The following is a 16,688-nucleotide window of genomic DNA, read 5'->3' as shown; positions in this document are numbered from 1 at the left end:
TGTATACTCTGTCAATAATTGCTTTGGCACCAAGTAAGCAACCAATAACAGGGTTCTTACCCAGATGCAGCAAAGTAAATACAAGGAACATTGTACCTCTGAGGATTTTATAAATATTAGTTGACATCAAACCAATATGTAACTATGGTGACTATTTACAGTAAATAATCAGAGATAAGTAAATGTGTTGGCATAGGTGATGAAAGCAGTTCTTAATAAAGGTAAACTCTTGGAGTGATAACAATGTTTTCATTTAGGAGTCAGTGGCGAATAGTGCTCCAACAGGGCACACCGTTCCTTCATTAGTAACATAATTGTCGGGAAAATATTGCCAAGAAATTAAGAAATACCATGCAATGTCCACATGGAAGCTTTCAAACTAAAATAAATGTAGATATCCCTAGATAGAGGTGAGTAGCTTGACCATCTTAACCTCGTAGCTCCAAATCATACCATGGTTTAGTATGTGACAGAAAACTCTAGTAGAAAAATTAGTTGGGTCAGAGGATATTGAAAAGGAAATTTTAACTATATTCAAATTTAATTTATTAATTAAGCAATTTGGTGATGTTTATTGTATGGCAGGTACCACGGCAACAATAGCGAATAAGTCAGATTCACATGTTAGGTTATTTCTGTGGCTTCTGTCCCACTTCCAATGTCTGGCTCAACATGGATTTTTTTGAAATTGAGCTTATAAATAGTTGCCTCAATTTAACAATGACAATGACAACAACAAATTGACACAGGGAGAAATTTCTGAAGTCAGCTTGTCAACATTATCAAGCTATTAACTGTCAGTACCAGGTTTAGACAACAAGTTTAAGACTTTTTGAAATACGACTGAAATCAATGTAGCTTTCAAAATGAAACGTCATTTCTAATAGGCTCAGAATGGAATAAACCTAAATATTTCATATAGGACAGATCAAAATTTTAATGTGTCCATAAAATGGAAAACCACACATTGACAAAAATCACAATAACGGTATAGAGGGAAGACACAAAGGAGTGTATGTTGTACAGTTTTATTTACATTAAGATAGACAACATGAAAAACTTATTAGTAATGATAAAAATAAGAGTAGTGGCTACCTTTGGAGAGTTATATGAAATAGGAGGGAATGAGGAGATCCGTCTGATATGCCAGAAACTATGAATATGATAATAGTTTTGGTGGCACAAATATGTTTACCAAATTGTTTATATGACTGGAAGCTCTTTGTATATTCTATACCACTAAAAATAATAAATGATGAGAGAGAAAGAATTTGATAAATGCAAGAAGCATTATTAATATCTTTAAAATCATTTTAAAGAACCTGTAGCTAAGTTTTGATAACTTAAATTTGTGTGTTTTTTAAGTTTTTTTATTGAGGTACTGTAATTTACAAAGTTATTCATAGCACCCAACTTTACAATCAGCTATGATCAAATTCCATGTGTACAGTTTTTCAGACCTCAGATCTCAATCCCATCACACCAGCATCAGAGATCACTCCCCCGCCCCCGGGCTCTCGGGCTATTAGGGTGCCAGGAATGAAACCCGGATCAGTTGCATTGCAAGGCAAACGCCTTAACCACTGTCCTAGCATTCTGGCTCCTTGTGTTTTTTAAGTGCTCATTTTCACATCCCACTTAGACTTGTATACTAATACATATTTTAGGTTAACTGCAATGAGCAACAACTGATCTGTGTTTCCCTCAGCTACTCACAAAATGCTACCAATTATTCATGCTATAACTTGATTTTCCCTGTTACTTTCTTCATATAAATAACTCCAATGATTCTCCATTTCTACAAAGTAAAGGCTGAAGTCAACAGCATGAGTATGGGATCTTTTGCAACTGTCCCCCTGACAGCTATTCCAGTATCATCTAATTACTGTCATAAATTTCCCACCCTCTCTTCCTTATCTTTCCCCTTCTACATCCCTTCCTTCCCACCTCCTTCCCTCCCTTTCTTCCTTTCTTCCACTGTCCCACCTTTCCTTCCTTCCTTCCTTCCTTCCTTCCTTCCTTCCTTCCTTCTTTCCATCCTTCTTTCCTTCCTTCCTTTCTTCCTCCCTTCCTCCCTTTTTTTCTTTCTTCCTTCCTTCCTTGCATGGCTATACGTCTAAACTCTGTAATAGTGTTTTATTTAGTTAAGATGCTCACTGTATGGTAATAAATTAAAACAAATAAAAAAATAATCACAATGTTAAAAAAAGAGAGAATAATCAAAGAAAACCAAATACAAAGCTAATTGGGGAGCATGTAAAGATAGACAGAAAACGTTATGAAATGAGAAGAAAGGGCATAAGACTCTGCCTGGGAAGATGCGTGTGTGCGTGTGTGTGTGCGTGCGTGCGTGCGTGTGTGTGTGTGTGTTAAATATAGGGCTTATGGAAGATGCTGAGGCTTAAAAGAGAAAGAAAAATAAGTCTTAAGTCTTATAGATAGAAGCAGACATCTGCTACATAATAATGGTTTGAATTCAAGGAATTACCTGGGTATGTGGGTATGAAAGACGTGGGCTATCTAGGAAATTACAAACAAAAAATTTAAAATGATTGAATCTTATGGTTTAAGGGTGGTTCAAGGGTGGAGGTGGGTGTGGCAATGTTTCAGTTGGGAAATTTAGGCGGAGAACCTGCTGGTCCAGAGCCTTGTTTGCCAGGGTAGGGATTTTGGATTAGCTCTTACAGGCTGCAGAGCTCCCAGGCACACCCTATACTGTAGACCCGCCCAACTTGGCTTGATTCTACGACCACCTCAGGCACTTTTACAACTTTCTGCTATTGTTCACTTTGCTTCTGCAGCTCCCAATGCCAGCCCCACCTGGCAAAAGTCTATTCATTGTTCTCAGTTGCATACTTGACAGCACAGAATTGTCTTGACTGATCTTGGCACTAGTTATAACCATTGGCCCCCTTTCGGGAATGTTCCAAGAACAGGTCATGAACGTCGCTATTGTGTTGACTACAGTGATGCTGTTAAAAATGATTGCTGTCCTGTTTCACAACATGTCTCTTTAGGTGGGCACCAAGGTAATGTCTCTTAGAATAAAACATAGTTAAAGTCTTGTAGTTGAGGTTTCATAGTTTTTCATGTAAATCTTAGCACCCTGATTCATTCCAGAAAACTTTCTTCCCATAAATTAGATCTGTGACCCACTGTCACAGAATTTTATATTTTGGTATGAATACCTGATGCTATTCATATTTTTCTAGACTAACCTCACCCTGCCATCAATTATTCTTTTAATATTCCCTTGATAGACTGGTTTTCTTAGTTTTAAACAGATTATGTGAAACTGAGAAATCTGAATCCATTTAGATCAATCAGAGCTACAAATAACTAGACAAATAAACAAGTGAATTACTATTCTCCAGCATTCTATAATGCCTTTCCTTAGTGAAGCCTACTTCATTGTTCCAGCAAAGTTTCTCAGTGTCTTCACAGAATCCCCATGACTTTCAGCTTCTTTATGTTGGTTTCTCTTGCATTGCTTCACATATAATCTCCTGAACGTTTGCCCAACCCATTAAAAAATTTCTTCATCAGACACAAGAAATTTTAATGCCCCTGTTATTTTCCAAGAGTCTAATATTATCGAATGTTAATGACACATTTACTGCTTGATGTATTAACAGATAAATTCACAGATAATGTTCAGTTGTTATGAAATACAAAACCAGAGGCTAGACAGATAGTACAGTGGTTAATGTGCTTTCCTTGCATGAATCTGTCCCCGATTGATCCCTGGCACCCCCTACCATCTCCTAAGCACTACCAGGAAGGACCCCTGAGACAGAGTCAGGAATAAGTCTGGAGCACACTGAGTGTGACACCAAACTGAAACACACAAAAACCAAAAAACTTGAGTCAAACTAATCTGAGTTCTGGGAATGGGGGCCAGAAATAGAGTGGAGAAGTGAAGGTAATTGTGTTTCACATGACCAATCCTAATTTGAATCCCTGGCACCACATACAGTTCCCTAAGCAGCACTAAGGTTCACTTCTGAACACAAAGACAGGGATGGTTTTGAGAAAAACTCATGTGCCCCAGAAACAAACTAGAAATGAGTTCTGGGCTGGGTGCACTTCATTTAGGAGTTGCCTAGACCCATACTTGGGTGCATACTTATTTTATGAAATTCCTCCCCTCTCTCTACTTCTCATTCTCTATCTCTTCTCATATTTGCAAAATAAAGCTTTGTATTTCAGATTTTTCAAAAACAGAGGTCTTGGAATAGGATGAAAGAATACTAAAAAGATAGTTATCTTGAGCTCTCAAGATGAATTATTTATTTATTAAGAAAATCTTTGCATGGGGCTGGAGCAAAAGCAGAGCGGTTAGGGTGTTTGCCTTGCATGCAGCTTACCCGGGTTCGGTTCCCAGCATCCCATATGGTTCCGTGAGCACCACCAGGAGTAATTTCTGAGTGCAGAGCCAGGAGTAACCCCTGCGCATCACCGGGTGTGACCAAAAAAAAAGACAAAAAAGAGACCAAAAAAAGTATAGCTTGACATGTGAATCAGAACTTCTTAAACATTTTATACTCACAAGTCCTTTGCATGACATATATATACACAATATTTAATACACAATATAATAAAATAATAGGTATGAATGAAAATCAAACATTAAATTATAACAAATTGTAAATTAATTGCAGGGCCAGAGAGATAATACAACAGGTAGTGTAGTTGTCTTATACACAGCCAACCAAGGTAGGAGCCCTAGTGCTGCATAAGGTTCCCAAAGCACTGCCAGGATCTCTGAGCACAGTCTGGAGTAAGCCCTGAGCACAACCAAGTGTTTTCCAAAAAACATATGCAGGGCTGGGAACTAAAACCAGTCAGCTATGTATAAGGCAAGCTGATCTATTGTTTCAGGAGACTCTAAAACAATTGTTTTCAAGATCTTGCAAAACACCCGCATTGTTCTGTGATCCTAAATAAGGCCGTGGCACACAGTTTGAGAGGCTAGGGTTTACACAGTCTCCAAGAGTGGCATTAGAATCCAGTATACTTTTGGACAAATCCAGTAATAAATGGATCTCATTTCCCTAACCCTGAATATGCAGAGTCGAGAAGGATATGGAAGGAGAGACTGATAAAACACCAAGGCAGACATAGGCTGCCAAAACGCAGAAAAACAAAAATGATTGTCTGTACTTTTAATGCTCGTACGCTGGCATCTGCTGCATCCATTGAAGACCTTATGGTACAAGCGCGAAAGATCAAGTACGACATCATTGGTTTGACCGAAACGAGAAGACATCAATCCCATCATGCTGTTTTCGACACTGAAGAAGAACTGTTCCTTGGAACATGTGATAAAAGAGGCGTTGGTGGTATTGGTATCCTTGTCAACACAAACTTAGTCACGAACATTGATTCATTCGAATGCCTAACAACCCGAATCGGACGATTACACTTGAATAGATGTGGCTCACTACCGGCAGTTTCTATCTTTGTTGTCTATGCACCAACATCCAGTTATGGTGAAAGAGAAACTGAGAAATTCTACATGGAGCTGAAGAAGTTCTATAAAGAAGATCACACCTTCTACAAGATCATTGTCAGTGATTTTAATGACAAGATAGGACCAAGAAGATCAGTCGATGAACTCCACATCGGAATCCATGGCCTGGAATGGAACGAACAGGGTGACAGACTGTCTGAGTTCATCATGTCAACCAAAACCTTCCATGGTAACTAACAATTCCAAAAGGCTGAATCTAAACGTTGGACATGGGAGTCTCCCGATGGACGGTTCCACAATGAAATAGACCACATCATATTCGATCGGCGGTTTTGCCTAACCGATGTTGCTGTTGTCCGAAAATTCCAAACGGGATCAGACCACCGTCTTCTTCATGCAAAATTCTACCTCACAAAACGAGGAGAAAAGAATGAAGAGGACTCCCAGAACAACCACCAACTGGGAGCTCTTTGGCTCTATTGCTGCAACATGAGAAGATGCCGTCATTGACAACATTGATGAGGAATGCGATCAAATGATTCAGCACCTCCATGATTGTGCAAGGAATGCCAAGAGAGAGATAACCACAAAAAACCGTCTTTCTTCAAACACTCTTGAACATATTCGCCAACGTGGTTTGGCACATGCCTCAGTCAACCACAAGCGAACATCCGAACTGGCAAAACAGTGCAGAGAAGCCATCAAGGATGACCTCAAAAACAGGAGAGCAGCAATACTGGTAGATGCAACAGAAGCTGGGAAAAACATTCGTAATGCCCGCCTGTCCTTCACCAACTACAAAACCAAGATGACTGCCCTCCGACATCATGATGGATCTATCACATCTTCCACAAGGGCAGTGGAGAAGATTATTCATGACTTCTACTCAGATCTCTTTAATAGCCACATCCACTTGCCCACATACCACATACCACATGATGGATATGTCGTTCCCAATGTTCTCCCTTCTGAAATCCAATATGCCATCTCGTCGATAAAGAAACAAAGAGCACCTGGCCCAGACAAGATCAGACCTGAACACCTGAAGAACTTACCATCAGTACTCATCAATACATTGGCTCGACTCTTCACATGCTACCTGTCTGAATGCAAGGTTCCATCCCAATGGAAAACCAGCAGTACTGTACTACTATACAAGAAAGGAGACATCCACGACATTGGCAACTATCGCCCAATCTGCCTATTGTTTGTCATCTACAAACTATTCACTCGAGTCATCCTGAATAGGATTAGCAGAACACTAGATGAAGGACAACCATGTGAACAAGCTGGATTCCGAAAAGGATTCAGTACCATCGACCATATCCACACAATAACCAAGCTCATTGAGGTATCTCGGGAGTTCAAAATGCCGCTCTGTCTAACGTTCATTGATTTAAAGAAGGCCTTTGATTCTGTTGAGACGGAAGCAGTCATGGAAGCCCTAGCCAATCAGGGCGTACAAACTCAATACATCAGGATCCTTCATGAGCTCTATTGCGGATTCACTACCAAGATCTCACCATTCTACAAAGAAGTAATCATCCATATCAAGAGAGGGGTTCAGCAGGGTGATACCATTTCACCAAAACTCTTCAGTGCCACCCTCGAGAACATCATGCGACGACTGGAATGGGAAAGCATGGGAGTGAAGATAGATGGTCGGCAACTACACCACCTCCGCTTTGCTGATGACATCGTTCTAATAACACCAAACATCAGTCAAGCGGCACAAATGCTGAACGACTTTGACCGTGAATGTGGAAAAGTCGGACTACAGCTGAATCTTACGAAGACAATGTTTATGAGAAACAGCCTTGTTCCTGACGCTCCATTCGCTCTCAACGGAACCACCATCTCCGAATGCAGTTATATATACCTAGGTCGAGAAATCAACATGATGAATGACCTGGCACCTGAGTTGCGCAGGAGGAAGAGAGCGGCTTGGAATGCCTTCAAGAGCATTGAAGAAATAACTAAAAGGACAAAGAACCTCCAGCTACGAGCACATCTCTTTGATTCCACTATTCTTCCTGCATTAACATATGCCTCAGAGACCTGGACCCTACGAAAACAGGATGAGAACGCTATTCGGGTCTCTCAAAGAGGAATCGAAAGAACTATGCTTGGAATATCACGATTCACTCAAATGAGAGATAGAATCCGGAGTTCTGATCTTCGTCAATGCTCAAGAATCAGGGACGCTGTCTCATTTGCCAAGACATCAAAAATCAGATGGGCTGGACACGTAATGAGGTTTACAGACAACCGCTGGACTAGAGCCATTACTGATTGGATTCCACGGGACATCAAGTGATCACGTGGACGCCCACCTATAAGATGGTCAGACTTCTTCGTCAAGACCCTAAATGATCGGTTTGAGGCTCTGCATGTTCCTAGAACGAACAGATACCATTGGGCTATGCTAGCACACAACCGGGATGAATGGAGACGTTACTGGCACCCGCTCGAATAAATCGATGAATAACGGGGATTAAGTGATTAAGTGATTAAGGGTTGGAGAGAAAACTAAATGGATAGAGTGGCTGCTTTGTGCACAAAAGAATCAGCTTGGAGCCCCAGACATGATTCTCTGAGCATGATCAGGGGGACTTCTGAGCATCACTGTGCTCAATCTGAAAACAAAACCAGACCTGGAAGTGGAATATTTAGAATGTGTGTAGTTTTAAATAACTGCATAGGAAATGAAAAGATGAAACATTGGCAGGGCAACTATGAGATAGTTTGACTCTGCTTTTTTTTTCTATTCTCCCTCCTTCCAATATCCCTTTTTGAATCCCATTTTTTTCTCCTCCCAATTCCCCTGAATAATGTTAAACTAGAAATCAAGGTAAGAATTCAATGCTTTTAATTAACTTCCTGTATGAACCTCGATGAGTCATTCAAACATCTATACAACAGGCATACTCACCTTCTTCTAGTGCTCTCACTCTGTGATATTTCTCCTCATAATAGGAATAGTCATAATCAAAAAACACTCTTCTTTCTGCTCTCTTCAAATGTCCCAAAATATATACTTGCCAGGAAAAAACTCTATACAGCTGGTAAAACTGAGTAATGTGGACTGGATGATCTAAGATTAGATCTATAAAATAATAAATGCATATTTGTAAGAATTTCCAGGCAATAAAAAGACATCTCACTCCTACAGAATAGTGTAGACCACATTCCATGGTGTGTCACTGAAAAAAGGGTGTATCTCTCTCTTTCCTTGTGTAGTATCCTTAGGAATAATTACCCTTTTGTATCTTCAACAAGTTTCCTCATTTTTACCTCCCACAGAACATTCTCTTTTTATGGCTTACTCTGATAACATTTCGAGTTTCCTTGTCCTTGGTCAGATCCAGTCAATGTACTGTAACTTCCCAGTATAGAAATATATCTATTAAAAAAAAACATTTCTTTCTTTTCCTCCATTTATCCCCTCTCCCATCCATCCCAATATATGAATGTATCTACTTCTTTTGACGACACAGGTTATCCAATGTAATCTTGTTACTTATAGCACTGTCCTGATTCCTGATCCTGATTCAATTCCTAAATCACTGAAATATGAAGCATCCCATCCCAAAGTTAAATGATCTCTCTTTCTATTTACTTGGCAGATGGGGAACTGCCCAATGTAATCATTCTCATTCCCAATTTAAGAATCCCTAATCGATGGATAGCATCTTCTGTTTAGAACACCTCATTTCATTCATCTTCCACACCTCAAATGCTTGATGAATTATTCAGCCAAAAAAGTTAAGTCATTATATAGCTGAGAAGCATCATAATAATATGGCAAGATGAATTAGCACCTTAATTTTTTGGGTACTTATTTTTGGGAGGTACTTATTTCATTTAATACTCTTTATATTCTCAAAACAATGATCCAATGGAAGGACATTTTACCTCATTCTAAACTTGGATCATCTTAACTATTTATTTGATTTTAACAGCATATATACAAGAGTATTCTTCTGAATCTGTGAAGTGTTATAACAACATCTACAAAAACTTAACCTACTTAAGCATCATTTGTTACAAAATTAATATGAAAATTTTAAAGTGTCACATAAATCTAATGATGAATAATTATTTCTTGCTACCAGACCAAAGAAGAAAAATAAGGCATGTTGATTTAAATTGCAGCAGGAGCAGAATACCATTCTTTAAATCGATTCTACCTGGCATCTCAAAACTTTTTTTCCTTTATATCTTCGTTCCTGAAAAATAATTTCCTTTACCTTTTTTTGCCTCTCTAACATTGCTCTTTTGAAGTTAGTCAGAGAAATATATCTATTTTCTTTCTCAAAAGCATTACAACAGGCAGACATATTTAGGAGAATAATTGCATTTCATGATGGAGTGCATCATGAAAATAATACAGTTTTTAACTAAGATAATAAATATGACAATAGAGAAATATGTAGAAAGATAGAAATGTGATCAAAATCTCTAGGACTACACTGTCCTCCCGTTGTTCATCGATTTGCTCGAGCTGGCCCAGTAACATCTCCATCATTGTGAAACTTGTTGTTACACTGTTTGGCATATAGAATATGTCACAGGTAGCTTGCAAGGCTCTTCTGAGAGGACGAGATACTCTCCATAGTTTGCCTGGCTCTCTGAGGAGGTGGAGGAATCGAACTCGGGCCAACCGGGCTGGCCGCTTGCAAAGCAAACACCCTACCGCTGTGCTATTGCTCCAGTCCCTGTGATCAAAATGTAAAATATATTTTTTTATTTAGAGTGAATCTAGGTGGAAGGTATTATACATTTACTATTTTTTTCAGATGTTGCTCCATGCTTGAGTTTCTTTATAATAAAATATTGAAAGAAATATTTTACAGGGGTGATTTATCCTTTTTACAAATTCCTTTCACACTCCAGCATCCCAGTATGCTGTAAAATTTGCTCTCCACTGATTTGCAAATGGACAAGGCTTCCTATTACAAGAGTGTAATTAGGGCACCAGTTTAGAAATTTGTCTGTCAGTGTTAAAAAGAAACATTTTCTACTTTGTGCTGCCCTCATCAAAAGACAAGATGAAGCATACTCTTTTGTCATGATATTTTTGCATTGCAACCTGATAAAGTTTCAATTCAGCTAGCTCTAGCCTACTTTTATAGACTGAATTCTACCCATAAGTAACACCAGCAAAGAGGAGCTTTGCAATAAGGGGCAACTGACAAGGAAAACATATGCTTAATATTGCAAACATGACACATATAATCCATATTATACATTCTTGAGAGCAAAATCACAGGGAGAAACAAGTAAATGAAATTTTACTTGTATAATTTAGGGTATTGTACAGTATAGCAAGAATGGAAGGAGAATGTTAAAAAATAGGAGGAAAAAACTGTGGATAACATTTAACCTCTACAGATTCATAGCCTACCAAAAAAAAAAGACTTGCAAAAATATTCACATAGTATCTAAAGTAAATGAATAGGAGACAGTCACTTGGTGCTTAAAACAGAACATTCTCCTTTCTTCAGATGCCATTTATTAAAGATTAGATAATATGTAATCCCATGCATGAGTCAGTTAAAGAAGGAAATTGTTTCTCTACTTTTAATTCTAAGGCCAATTATTGGTAATATAAGAACATCTCACCTATCTGGTTACCTTTGTAAAAGTGATATGCTTTCCCTGACTATTTGAAAATGCTTATTGTTATCAGGGACAGTGTCTAGACAAGCCATTGACCTTCTACTTACCACGACCTACAGTGTCATTGACATCTCTCTAGCTGTCAGACAGCAATAGTAGACATTTAAAAAAACATTCAACTTTTGGTGGAATGTACTGCCCTTTATTTCTTTTTGTTCCCTTTAATTTTAAAAATTCTTTGGGATTGATTACAATGTTCAACATAAAATAATTTATACTTTACCTTTCTCCAAATAAATACCATCAAGCAAAAACCTAGATTAAAAAAAAACTTGGAAAAAAGATTCTAGAAACATTTGCAATACAATAAGAATACAATGAGAAGAAATTAAAACTTGGCCAGATTTCTGCTCATATGTGAAAATGTCACAGATATCTTGTATGAGGGACAAAATTTTTGGCTTATTATTATTCCTCAGATAACTTCAATAGTGTTTCAACCAACAATGTGAGAAATACTTTTAAGATTTGGACCACAACATTGAGAACAAAATTTAAATTTCTCTGTATCACAGCAGTGACTTTAATTACCCTAAGGTAATTTTTTAAAAAAATATTTCTCTTAGTTATTAATGCTGTTTTAAATTTATAAATATTTACTTGTAAATATTTGTTACTTTTTTTGTTCTCAGCATCTCTTAAGTACCTAGCCTCATAATTCACTAAATACCACTTTTTTCATTTTTTATAATTTTATTTATTGAATCATCGTGAGAGCAGTTACAAAGCTTTCGGGTCTAAGTCTCGAATACCACATTTTTTAATCTCTGTCTGAAATACCTAGTTTGGTCAGTTCTGACTTCTTCTGCATAAATATCCTCTTTTCCCTTCATGTAGAATTCAAGAGACTGAATTCTAGATGGTGATCAAATACCTCAGTAATTCACATAGTCATGATCAAAATTTCCATTGAATTGAACAACTGTATTATTTTTGATGACTTTTCAGAAGGTAATAAAATAGGCACAGCACATTTTATTATTATCTATAACATAAAAACATTACATAAAGTGCTTCTGTCTCCCTTTCCCTCTAACTTCTTTCTTTTCCTTTTTCTCTCTTTTTTCTTCTTTATCAACTTTATTCTATAATTATATAGAGTTATCAACAATCTGTTAGATTTCATGGTTGAACTATTATGCAGGATTATATTCCAAATGTGAAATGATACACCACCAAATTTATTCCAATAATCATGGCATCTATTTTGCCCATGTTTTCTTCAATTATCTCTAAAATTTAGAGAGATTCTTGAATTGTATAAGTAACTGCTTAAAATTCCACTTTGGGGGCTGGAGCAATAGCACAGCGGGTAGGGCGTTTGCCTTGCATGTGTCCTACCTGAGTTCGATTCCCAGCATCCCAATGGACCCCTGAGAGCCGCCAGGAGTAATTCCTGAATGCAGAGCCAGGAAAAACCCCTGTGTATTGCCGGATGTGACCCAAAAAGCAATAAATAAATAAATTAATTAATTAAATTAAAGTCCACTTTGTTGCAAGTATAGCCATGCAAAGAGAAGGACTTCCATGACAAAGATAGTTGGAAATAATCATGATGGATAAGAATTGCGTGCTGAGGGGCTGGAGCAATAGCACAGCAGGTAGGGCATTTGCCTTGCATGCAGCCAACCTAGGTTCGATTCCCATCATCCCATATGGTCCCCCGAGCACCGCCAGGAGTAATTCCTGAGTGCATGAACCAGGAGTAACTCCTGTGCATTACTGGGTGTGACCCAAAAAGCAAAACAAAACAGACAAACAAAAAAAAAAAAGAATTGCGTGCTGAGTAAAGGAGTGAACATGAACAATGAACAATGAACCTCTCTGTACCTATATTTCAAATCACAATGCCCCAAAGGGTAGAGACAGAGACAGACAGGAGGGAGAGAGAGAGAGAGAGAGAGAGAGAGAGAGAGAGAGAGAGAGAGAGAGAGAGAGAGAAGGAAAGTGTCTGCCATGGAGACAGGCTTGTGGGAGGGTGGCAGGACGGAAACTGGGGACATTGATGGTAGGAAATGTCCACCAGTGGAGCAATGGATGTTTGAACGCTGACCATGATCAGTTTTGTAAATCTGTATCTCATGGTTATTCAATAATAAATAAATAAATATATAAAGGTTTGTAAGAACTTAAAAAAGTACACCTAACAGAGACTAACACTGTATTTACTATCAAAATGGGAACAATTGGTGTATTTTGAGAGTTGGTAAAAGAGCAGTTTACTTTTCTATTCTTTCCCCACAATCCTTTCAAAATACGCTCCTATTGTCCTAGAAAGAAAATGGAAGAAGCAGAGAAAAGGGAGGATGAGAAAATTTATTATGATTAAAGCTATGAAATTTGAATAATTATTTTATTTAAACAGCTATAGTCAAATAGAGTACTCCATGAATCATCAAAGAAATGTTGATAAAAAGCAATTGAATATCCAGTAATTAATTCATGGTAAATAGAATTATAACAGTATCCTAGAAAAAAAGTCACATTTACACATTTTAACTACCTTTGAATCTGGTATTTTCTCAATTTTTTTCCGTAGTATTAAACTAGACCATACATTAATAATTAATTAACATAGCCTTTACTATCTGACATGTGGGCAATTGTCACCATTTTTATACCTTTTGGTTACATACACAGAGTCTTTCTAATCTTTACAATACATTTGGTTACATACACAGAGTCTTTCTACTCTTTACAATACATTCTAAGAAATAATTTTGACATGAGGTTGGCATAATCAGTAGTGATCCATCCTCTCGCATCACTGTATCCATGGAAATATAATATTGGATCTAAATATAAGTAAACTGTGAACATAAATGCCCCAGGGTTCCTTCTCATCTCCTAAACAAGCTGTTAGAAGATCATGACCAAGGCCACTGGCAGCATAAACAAGAATCAAAGAACTGGCTGTAGGTGGCACCATCTGCAGCAGTCTAAAACTACCCTTTAGCAATCTGCTAGGCAATTATGTAGCTGGATGGGGTACATTTGTAACTAGTGAAAACCATGAATAAAAGAAATAAAAGAAAACAATATCTATGCTATTTAATCGGCTTGGCATGGTTTAAAGTAAATCTTTATTCCCAATAAATTTTTACAACCATCCATTTGGATTGTGTTTTAAGAGTCCAAGATATGGTGGAATCATTTGGTTCAATTTAAGCTTATGATAACTGAAGAGTTTCAAATCTATATAACCCTATTCACATGTGTTTTCTTACCTAGCAACATAAAGGGAAGACATGACATTCCCAATTTATTGAACGATTATGTTATTTGGAGCTACGGAGACACAGTTCCTTTAGTTACATCCATCCTTATTTTCCTTACCCACTTTTTGCTTTATTCCTTGGAGAAGGTGAAGTTGTGAAGCTGTGATTTTACACCCTTTCTTAATTTGTCTCACTCAATCACAAGATATTATCTTTAAAAATATGTTTGGGTATAAAAATTATTTCACAAACATCTTTAACACACTGAGATGGCTATACGAAGGATGCATTATGGGCTTGTGCATCATTCCACATTTTATTAGAGATGTTTTAAACAATTTCAATAAGGCTGAGCTTATGATATGAGATCACAATAAGAACAGACTAAAGTTCTTTAGGTATATTGAAATAACAGCTAACTATAGTTTAATCAGACACCATTATAGATCTAAATGAATCTAAGTGTTAATCTACATCTATCTCCTAATGAAATGTGTGTAAACAATGAGACAAAAAAATTTTAAAAACAACCTGTCAAAGAGTTGGGATTGGTCCAATATGCTTATTGAGAACTGATTGTCTGATTCTACTAAACAATTCTAAACACAGGGAAATTGGGAAACAGAAGAATTGTGTTTGCCATGGAAATATGATGCCTGGGAGTCCCTTTCACCATGATTTTTTTTTAAAAAACTACTCTTTTTCTCAACTTAGAAATATTAACTAAAAAATATTAACTAAAAATCTCCTAAAGCATTTGAGCTTCTTTAGGGACATACAAGCTTGGAGGAAATGTCCTAGAAGAAATATGAAAATGTCCACAAGTCTGGATTGATACTGAGATTTTCAGAAAGAGCATTTGTCCAGAGGTTGAGAGGAGAGAAGTTGACAGAGAAGCTTAAGGAAAAGTATTGGCTTTTTCTTTCAACTGAAGTGTGATCTCTTAGAAATTACAGTTGAATCTACTTTGCTCCCCACAGCATCCATTATATAGAGTTGGTTTTGGCATGTTACAGACCCTTAACATTGGTGACATGAAAACAAATTGAAACAAAGTGAGGAACATTTTTCTAGGATAAATGTCTGATCTCCAGAGAATCAAAGTTTCTCAGTCCCTTCAACTGGTGAGTCATGGATGGGTCCCTCAGATTTCTGAAGACCCAAAATATGGCATATTCTGTTTACTTCCTGAATCCATAAGGTACATGGAGAAAAATGAAGGCAGAACCCAACATGACGTTGAAGCTAAAAGCATCTTTAAGGATGAAACACCACTGACCAAGCAAGTGGAAACAAACATATAAAAATGGAACTACATTAAACTAAGAAGCTTCTGCATCTCAAAACAAACTGTGATCAAAATAGAGAGAGAGCTCATGAAATGGGAAAGAATATTTACCCAATACCCACCTGATAAGGGATTAATATCCAGGATATACAAGACACTAGTAGAATTGTACAAGAAAAAATCCTTCAACCCCATAAATAAATGGGGAGAAGAAATGAACAGAAGCTTCCTCAAAAAAAAAATACAAATGGCCGAAAGGCACATGAAGAAATGCTCTACATCACTAATCATGGGGGAGATGCAAATCAAAACAGCAATGTGATATCATCTCATACCACAGAGACTGGCACACATTCAAAAGAACAAAAGCAACCAGTGCTGACATGGATGTGGTGAGAAAGGGATGCTCTTTCACTATTGGTGGGAATGCCAACTGGACTAGCCTTTTTAGAAAACAATATGGTCATTTCTTCAAAAACTAGAAACCAAGCTTTCAGATGACCCCACAATACCACTCCTGGGACTATACCCCGAGGATGCAGAAAAGCACAGCAGAAATGACATCTGCACCTGTATGTTCATTGCATCACTGTTCACAATAGCCAGAATCTGGAAACAACCCAAATCCTTGAGAACAGATGACTTGTTAAAAAATCTTTGGTAGATCTAAACAATGGAATAATATGCAGCTGTGAGGAAAGATGAAGTTATGCATTTTGCTTATAATTGGATGGCCATGAAGAGTATCATGCTAAGTGTAATGAGTCAGAAAGAGAGGGACAGACATAGAATGACTGCATTCATTTGTGGAACATAAAATAACGTAAAATGAGACTGACACCCAAAGACAGTAGACACAAGGGCCAGGAATACCGCTGCATAATTGGAAGCCTGTCTCATGAACGGGGGGAGAAGGCAGCTGGAATAGAGAGGGGATTACTATTACCAATGGTGGTTGGAGGAATCGTTCGGGATGGGAAATGAGTGCTGAAAGTAGATAAAGGACCAAATGTGATAGCCTCTCAGT

Source organism: Sorex fumeus, unplaced genomic scaffold (genome assembly GCF_029834395.1).
Source record: "Sorex fumeus unplaced genomic scaffold, SorFum_2.1 ptg000014l, whole genome shotgun sequence".
Classification (NCBI taxonomy): domain Eukaryota; kingdom Metazoa; phylum Chordata; class Mammalia; order Eulipotyphla; family Soricidae; genus Sorex; species Sorex fumeus.
This window is presented reverse-complemented; position numbering follows the sequence as displayed.